Source organism: Bombina bombina, chromosome 2 (assembly GCF_027579735.1).
Source record: "Bombina bombina isolate aBomBom1 chromosome 2, aBomBom1.pri, whole genome shotgun sequence".
Taxonomy (NCBI): domain Eukaryota; kingdom Metazoa; phylum Chordata; class Amphibia; order Anura; family Bombinatoridae; genus Bombina; species Bombina bombina.
In genome coordinates this window covers 993,628,337-993,636,515 of record NC_069500.1, presented here as the reverse complement: position 1 = coordinate 993,636,515, position 8,179 = coordinate 993,628,337, and the positions used below count along the sequence as shown (strand labels likewise).

The following is an 8,179-nucleotide window of genomic DNA, read 5'->3' as shown; positions in this document are numbered from 1 at the left end:
GTGTACATTTAAAAAAACAACACTTTTTTGACTGTGAAATAATAGCAGTCAGTTTCCTTAACACGTGTGCGTTTCAGTGCCTGCCAGGGCACAGTGTCACCCCAGTGCAACTCATATCTGTTGTAACAATAGTGTAGATTTAAAAAAACAGCAGAAACATGTCCTGTCCTGGCTGCAGTGGTTTGGGTAAAGGTACTTGTCTTTGAGAAGGTGCAGGCTTCCCAAGGCAAGGGCTGTACTCAATGGCCTTGCTGTATCTTTGAGGCAGCAAGAATAATAACAATGACATCATAATGCCTGTAGTTTTCAGGCCTTTGTTTCTTGTGAAGATGGGACTTTCCTCCTCACTCATCACTGCCTTCAGAGCCTCTGTGAGCATGGCCTTTGCTGAGGCAGGCCCAGGAGTTAATAGAGAGACCCTTCCAGGCAGCCCAGCACAGCTAGCTACATAACTATCTGTGGAAAGGAAAAAAGAAGAAAAAACGATCTCATTGCGTGCTTCCCAGCAGAGGCATTTGCAGCTAGGGAGAAAGGCACACGTGCGCAGGTGAGATCCTCTTACAGGCCCCGTCACCAGGCCGGCCCCATCTCCTTTCGGTAGCGCAATGTAGGCAGCTCGCGTACTCTCCATTTCTTCCTACAACTGCTTAAGCGCAACAGCCCAAGCACTAGCGCAGAGGCACCCTGGGTAAATTGATTTTAATAATGGGAGTGGCTTTGGTGGAAACAGCATTGCCAGCAGCCTGACAGTATATGCCTAGCTAGGGTTAGAGTTTGGATGTTAAGAAAAGCCGTAAAAGGACATTGCAAGGTGTCTCTTCGACCAGGCAAACTTAATGCGGACCAATAGGCGCTGCAGCATGCAACATGGGCGCGTGACTGAGCAAAGCAGAGTGTGCTGGGCCCATAACCCAGAGGTCGATGGATCGAAACCATCCTCTGCTATGTCTTCATCTTGCCGGCAAACTTATGTCTTTCTTTGCCGCATCTGAAAATGCCAATGACTTTCACAACACGGCAGCGGACAGGGCCTGCAAGACACATGCGCTAAGCCCTCGCAAGCCTCTTCTTTCAGGCAAGCGGGAAAATAGTGGCACACTGCCGACGGGGTAGATTTGCATGCAGTACCTGTAGATATATTTCTTTTTTCCCCTCCATTTTTAGGCAAGGCCTTTGGCTTAACGCTCCTTTTTATTTTTTTTTATTTTTTTTTATTTTACACTTCCTGTGATGTGGTAGACGCCTGGTGGTAAAAGGCACACCTCCCCGTCGGGGAATCGAACCCCGGTGTCCCGCGTGACAGGCGGGGATACTCACCACTATACTAACGAGGAAAAGCTGTGCGCACTCCCCTTTATGTGACGCTACAATAAGCAATGGGCTTTTAAATGCTTCAAAAAACATGACTTTTGCGTGCAGATTTTTATGGTTTTTTTCTTCTTTTTTTTGCAATGCAAAGCTTCATTGCAGATGGTATATGTAGAAAAAGCAAAGAAACGGCTTCCATGTTCCTTGCGTGCGAGGCCTACAGTTACGTAGCGTAGCTTTAGGAATAACTTGAGGGGAGGGAAAAAAAAACCTTTTGCCGACTTGGCTGCAGAAACATGGCCTGTCCTGGCTGCAGTGGTTTGGGTAAAGGTACTTGTCTTTGAGAAGGTGCAGGCTTCCCAAGGCAAGGGCTGTACTCAATGGCCTTGCTGTATCTTTGAGGCAGCAAGAATAATAACAATGACATCATAATGCCTGTAGTTTTCAGGCCTTTGTTTCTTGTGAAGATGGGACTTTCCTCCTCACTCATCACTGCCTTCAGAGCCTCTGTGAGCATGGCCTTTGCTGAGGCAGGCCCAGGAGTTAATAGAGAGACCCTTCCAGGCAGCCCAGCACAGCTAGCTACATAACTATCTGTGGAAAGGAAAAAGAAGAAAAAACTATCTCATTGCGTGCTTCCCAGCAGAGGCATTTGCAGCTAGGGAGAAAGGCACACGTGCGCAGGTGAGATCCTCTTACAGGCCCCGTCACCAGACCGGCCCCATCTCCTTTTGGTAGCGCAATGTAGGCAGCTGGCGTACGCTCCATTTCTTCCTACAACTGCTTAAGCGCAACAGCCCAAGCACTAGCGCAGAGGCACCCTGGGTAAATTGATTTTAATAATGGGAGTGGCTTTGGTGGAAACAGCATTGCCAGCAGCCTGACAGTATATGCCTAGCTAGGGTTAGAGTTTGGATGTTAAGAAAAGCCGTAAAAGGACATTGCAAGGTGTCTCTTCGACCAGGCAAACTTTATGCGGACCAATAGGCGCTGCAGCATGCAACATGGGCACGTGATTGAGCAAAGCAGAGTGGTGCAGCGGAAGCGTGCTGGGCCCATAACCCAGAGGTCGATGGATCGAAACCATCCTCTGCTATGTTTTCATCTTGCCGGCAAACTTATGTCTTTCTTTGCCGCATCTGAAAATGCCAATGACTTTCAAAACACGGCAGCGCAGGGCCTGCAAGACACATGCGCTAAGCCCTCGCAAGCCTCTTCTTTCAGGCAAGCGGGAAAATAGCGGCACAGTGCCGACGGGGTAGATTTGCACGCAGTACCTGTAGATATATTTCTTTTTTCCCCTCCATTTTTAGGCAAGGCCTTTGGCTTAACGCTCCTTTTTATTTTTTTTTATTTTACACTTCCTGTGATGTGGTAGACGCCTGGTGGTAAAAGGCACACCTCCCCGTCGGGGAATCGAACCCCAGTCTCCCGCGTGACAGGAGGGGATACTCACCACTATACTAACGAGGAAAAGCTGTGCGCATTCTCCTTTACGTGACGCTACAATAAGCAATGGGCTTTTAAATGCTTCAAAAAACATGACTTTTGCGTGCAGATTTTTATGGGTTTTTTTTTTCTTTTTTTTTTGCAATGCAAAGCTTCATTGCAGATGGTATATGTAGAAAAAGCAAAGAAACGGCTTCCATGTCCCTTGCGTGCGAGGCCTACAGTTACGTAGCGTAGCTTTAGGAATAACTTGGGGGGGGGGGGAAACTTTTGCCGACTTGGCTGCAGAAACATGGCCTGTCCTGGCTGCAGTGGTTTGGGTAAAGGTACTTGTCTTTGAGAAGGTGCAGGCTTCCCAAGGCAAGGGCTGTACTCAATGGCCTTGCTGTATCTTTGAGGTAGCAAGAATAATAACAATGACATCATAATGCCTGTAGTTTTCAGGCCTTTGTTTCTTGTGAAGATGGGACTTTCCTCCTCACTCATCACTGCCTTCAGAGCCTCTGTGAGCATGGCCTTTGCTAAGGCAGGCCCAGGAGTTAATAGAGAGACCCTTCCAGGCAGCCCAGCACAGCTAGCTAGCTACATAACTATCTGTGGAAAGGAAAAAGAAAAAACTATCTCATTGCGTGCTTCCCAGCAGAGGCATTTGCAGCTAGGGAGAAAGACACACGTGCGCAGGTGAGATCCTCTTACAGGCCTTGTCACCAGGCCGGCCCCATCTCCTTTCGGTAGCACAATGTAGACAGCTCGCGTACGCTCCATTTCTATCGGGGGAGGTCTATATGGCCTGCATGATTACCCTGACTAAGTATAACAACAAGACACGCGGTCTGGGACCCATGGTAACTAGGTTGTGTTAAGTAAAACTTTTCTTAGCAGTTTAATCCCTCTTACTCTCCCTTTCGGTGGAGGTCTATATGGCCTGCATGATTACCCTGACAAAGTCTAACAACAAAACATGCGGTGTGGGACCCATGGTAACTAGGTTGTGTTAAGTAGTACTATTCTTAGAACTTTAATCCCTGTTACTCCCCCTATCAAGGGAGGTCTATATGGCATGCATGATTACCCTGACAAAGTATAACAACAAAACATGCGGTCTGGGACCCATGGTGGTACTGGTATAACTAGGTTTTCTTAAGTATTTTTATTCTTCGCAGTTTAATCCCTGTGATTGGTCTGTCCTCCTACTTCAAATTTTTCAAAAACACAAGTTGCTGTCTCAAAACAGTCCGGACACAAGATAGATAGATAGGATAGATAGATATACATAGAATGATAGTTAGATAGAATCGATAGAAGATAAATAGATAGATTTGTTAGATATATAACTACCCTGACAAAGTATAATAATTAAACATGCGGTCTGGGACCCATGGTAACTAGGTTGTGTAAAGTAGTACTATTCTTAGCACTTTCATCCCTGTAACTCCTCGTATCGGGGGAGGTCTATATGGCCTGCATGATTACCCTGACAAAGTATAACAACCAAACATGCGGTCTGGGACCCATGGTGGTACTGGTATAACTAGGTTTTCTTAAGTATTACTATTCTTAGCAGTTTAATCCCTGTGATTGGTCTGTCCTCCTACTTCAAATTTGTCAAAAACACAAGTGGCTGTCTCAAAACAGTCCGGACACAAGATAGATAGATAGATAGGATAGATAGATAGATATACATAGATTGATAGATAGATAGAATCGATAGAAGATAAATAGATAGATTTGTTAGATATATAATTACCCTGACAAAGTATAATAATTAAACATGCGGTCTGGGACCCATGGTAACTAGGTTGTGTTAAGTAGTACTATTCTTAGCACTTTCATCCCTGTAACACCTCCTATTGGGGGAGGTCTATATGGCCTGCATGATTACCCTGACTAAGTAGAACAACAAGATACGCGGTCTGGGACCTATGGTAACTAGGTTGTGTTAAGTAGTACTTTTCTTAGCAGTTTAATCCCTCTTACTCCCCCTTTCGGTGGAGGTCTATATGGCCTGCATGATTACCTTACCAAAATATAACAATAAGACATGCGGTCTGGGAACCAGTGTTAACTAGGTTGTGTTAAGTTGAACTGTTCTTAGCACTTTAATCCCTGTTACTCCCCCTATCGGGTGAGGTCTATATGGCCTTCATGATTACCCTTACAAAATATAATAATAAAACATATGCTCTGGGACCCATGGTAAGGTTGTGTTAAGTAGTACTGTTCTTAGCATTTTAATACCTGTTACTCACCCTATCGGGGGAGGTCTATGTGGCCTGCATGATTACCCTTACAAAATATAATAATAAAACATATGCTCTGGGACCCATGGTAAGGTTGTGTTAAGTAGTACTGTTCTTAGCATTTTAATACCTGTTACACACCCTATCGGGGGAGGTCTATATGGCCTGCATGATTACCCTGACAAAATATAACAATAAGACATGCGGTCTGGGACCCATGGTAACTAGGTTGTGTTAAGTACTACTATTCTGAGTACTTTAATCCCTTTTACTCCCCCTATCGGGGGAGGTCTATATGGCCTGCCTGATTACCCTGACAAAATATAACAATAAGACATGCGGTCTGGTACCCATGGTAACTCGGTTGTGTTAAGTACTACTATTCTGAGCACTTTAATCCCTTTTACTCCCCCTATCGGGGGAGGTCTATATGGCCTGCCTGATTACCCTGACAAAATATAACAATAAGACATGCGGTCTGGGACCCATGGTAACTCGGTTGTGTAAAGTAGTACTATTCTTAGCACTTTCATCCCTGTTACTGCCACCTCTCAGGGGAGGTCTACATGGCCATCATGATTATCCTGACAAAGTACAACAATAAAACATGCGCTCTTGGAACCATGTTGAGTAGCTTTATTTCGGTAGTACTGTTCTTATTAGTTTAATACCTGTTACAACCCCTAATGGTGGGAGGGCTATATGGCCTGCATGATTAGCCGCACTAAATAAATCAACAAGACATGCGGTCTTGGACTGGGACCCATGGCTAACTCGGTTGTGTAAAGTAGTACTATTCTTAGCACTTTCATCCCTGTTACTGCCACCTCTCGGGGGAGGTCTACATGGCCATCATGATTATCCTGACAAAGTACAACAATAAAACATGCACTCTTGGAACCATGTTAAGTAGCTTTATTTCAGTAGTACTGTTCTTATTAGTTTAATACCTGTTACAACCCCTAATGGTGGGAGGGCTATATGGCCTGCATGATTAGCCGCACCAAACAAAACAACAAGACATGCGGTCTTGGACTGGGACCCATGGCTAACTCGGTTGTGTAAAGTAGTACTATTCTTAGCACTTTCATCCCTGTTACTGCCACCTCTCGGGGGAGGTCTACATGGCCATCATGATTATCCTGACAAAGTACAACAATAAAACATGCACTCTTGGAACCATGTTAAGTAGCTTTATTTCGGTAGTACTGTTCTTATTAGTTTAATACCTGTTACAACCCCTAATGGTGGGAGGGCTATATGGCCTGCATGATTAGCCGCACCAAACAAAACAACAAGACATGCGGTCTTGGACTGGGACCCATGGTTAACTCGGTTGTGTAAAGTAGTACTATTCTTAGCACTTTCATCCCTGTTACTGCCACCTCTCGGGGGAGGTCTACATGGCCATCATGATTATCCTGACAAAGTACAACAATAAAACATGCACTCTTGGAACCATGTTAAGTAGCTTTATTTCAGTAGTATTGTTCTTATTAGTTTAATACCTGTTACAACCCCTAATGGTGGGAGGGCTATATGGCCTGCATGATTAGCCGCACCAAACAAAACAACAAGACATGCGGTCTTGGACTGGGACCCATGGCTAACTCGGTTGTGTAAAGTAGTACTATTCTTAGCACTTTCATCCCTGTTACTGCCACCTCTCGGGGGAGGTCTACATGGCCATCATGATTATCCTGACAAAGTACAACAATAAAACATGCACTCTTGGAACCATGTTAAGTAGCTTTATTTCGGTAGTACTGTTCTTATTAGTTTAATACCTGTTACAACCCCTAATGGTGGGAGGGCTATATGGCCTGCATGATTAGCCGCACCAAACAAAACAACAAGACATGCGGTCTTGGACTGGGACCCATGGCTAACTCGGTTGTGTAAAGTAGTACTATTCTTAGCACTTTCATCCCTGTTACTGCCACCTCTCGGGGGAGGTCTACATGGCCATCATGATTATCCTGACAAAGTACAACAATAAAACATGCACTCTTGGAACCATGTTAAGTAGCTTTATTTCGGTAGTACTGTTCTTATTAGTTTAATACCTGTTACAACCCCTAATGGTGGGAGGGCTATATGGCCTGCATGATTAGCCGCACCAAACAAAACAACAAGACATGCGGTCTTGGACTAAGACCATTGGCTAACTCGGTTGTGTAAAGTAGTACTATTCTTAGCACAGTCATCCCTGTTACTTCCAAACCTCTTGGGGGAGGTCTACATGGCCATCATGATTAGCCTAACAAAGTACAACAATAAAACCTTGGCTCTCGAAACCATGTTAATTAGGTTTATTTCGGTAGTACTGTTCTTATTAGTTTAATACCTGTTACAACCCCTAATGGTGGGAGGGCTATATGGCCTGCATGATTTGCCGCACCAAACAAAACAACAAGACATGCGGTCTTGGACTAAGACCCATGGCTAACTCGGTTGTGTAAAGTTGTACTATTCTTAGCACTGTCATCCCTGTTGCTTCCAAACCTCTCGGGGGAGGTCTACATGGCCATCATGATTAGCCTAACAAAGTACAACAATAAAACCTTGGCTCTCAAAAGATGTTAATTAGGTTTATTTCGGTAGTACTGTTCTTATTAGTTTAATACCTGTTACAACCCCTAATGGTGGGAGGGCTATATGGCCTGCATGATTAGCCGCACCAAACAAAACAACAAGACATGTGGTCTTGGACTAAGACCCATGGCTAACTCGGTTGTGTAAAGTAGTACTATTCTTAGCACTGTCATCCCTGTTACTTCCAAACCTCTCGGGGGAGGTCTACATGGCCATCATGACTAGCCTAACAAAGTACAACAATAAAACCTTGGCTCTTGAAACCATGTTAAGTATCTTTATTTTTGTAGTACTGTTCTTATTAGTTTAATACCTGTTACAACCCCTAATGGTGGGAGGGCTATATGGCCTGCATGATTAGCCGCACCAAACAAAACAACAAGACATGAGGTCTTGGACTAAGACCCATGGCTAACTCGGTTGTGTAAAGTGGTACTATTCTTAGCACTCTCATCCCTGTTACTTTTTTCAGATGCGGCAAAGAAAGACATAAGTTTGCCGGCAAGATAAAGACATAGCAGAGGATGGTTTCGATCCATCGACCTCTGGGTTATGGGCCCAGCACGCTTCCACTGCGCCACTCTGCT

The 8,179-nt window shown here is 44.7% G+C and overlaps 3 non-coding genes across 3 annotated transcripts; 1 reads left to right on the top strand and 2 right to left on the bottom strand.

Annotated features, from left to right (window-relative positions):
- Positions 1-1,262: 1,262 nt before the first annotated feature.
- TRNAD-GUC (transfer RNA aspartic acid (anticodon GUC)) lies at positions 1,263-1,334 on the bottom strand. Its single transcript has one exon. It is a non-coding gene; the product is annotated as a tRNA-Asp (tRNA).
- Positions 1,335-2,332: 998 nt separating this feature from the next.
- Positions 2,333-2,404, top strand: TRNAM-CAU (transfer RNA methionine (anticodon CAU)). The gene has a single exon. It is a non-coding gene; the product is annotated as a tRNA-Met (tRNA).
- Positions 2,405-8,107: 5,703 nt separating this feature from the next.
- TRNAM-CAU (transfer RNA methionine (anticodon CAU)) lies at positions 8,108-8,179 on the bottom strand. The gene has a single exon. It is a non-coding gene; the product is annotated as a tRNA-Met (tRNA).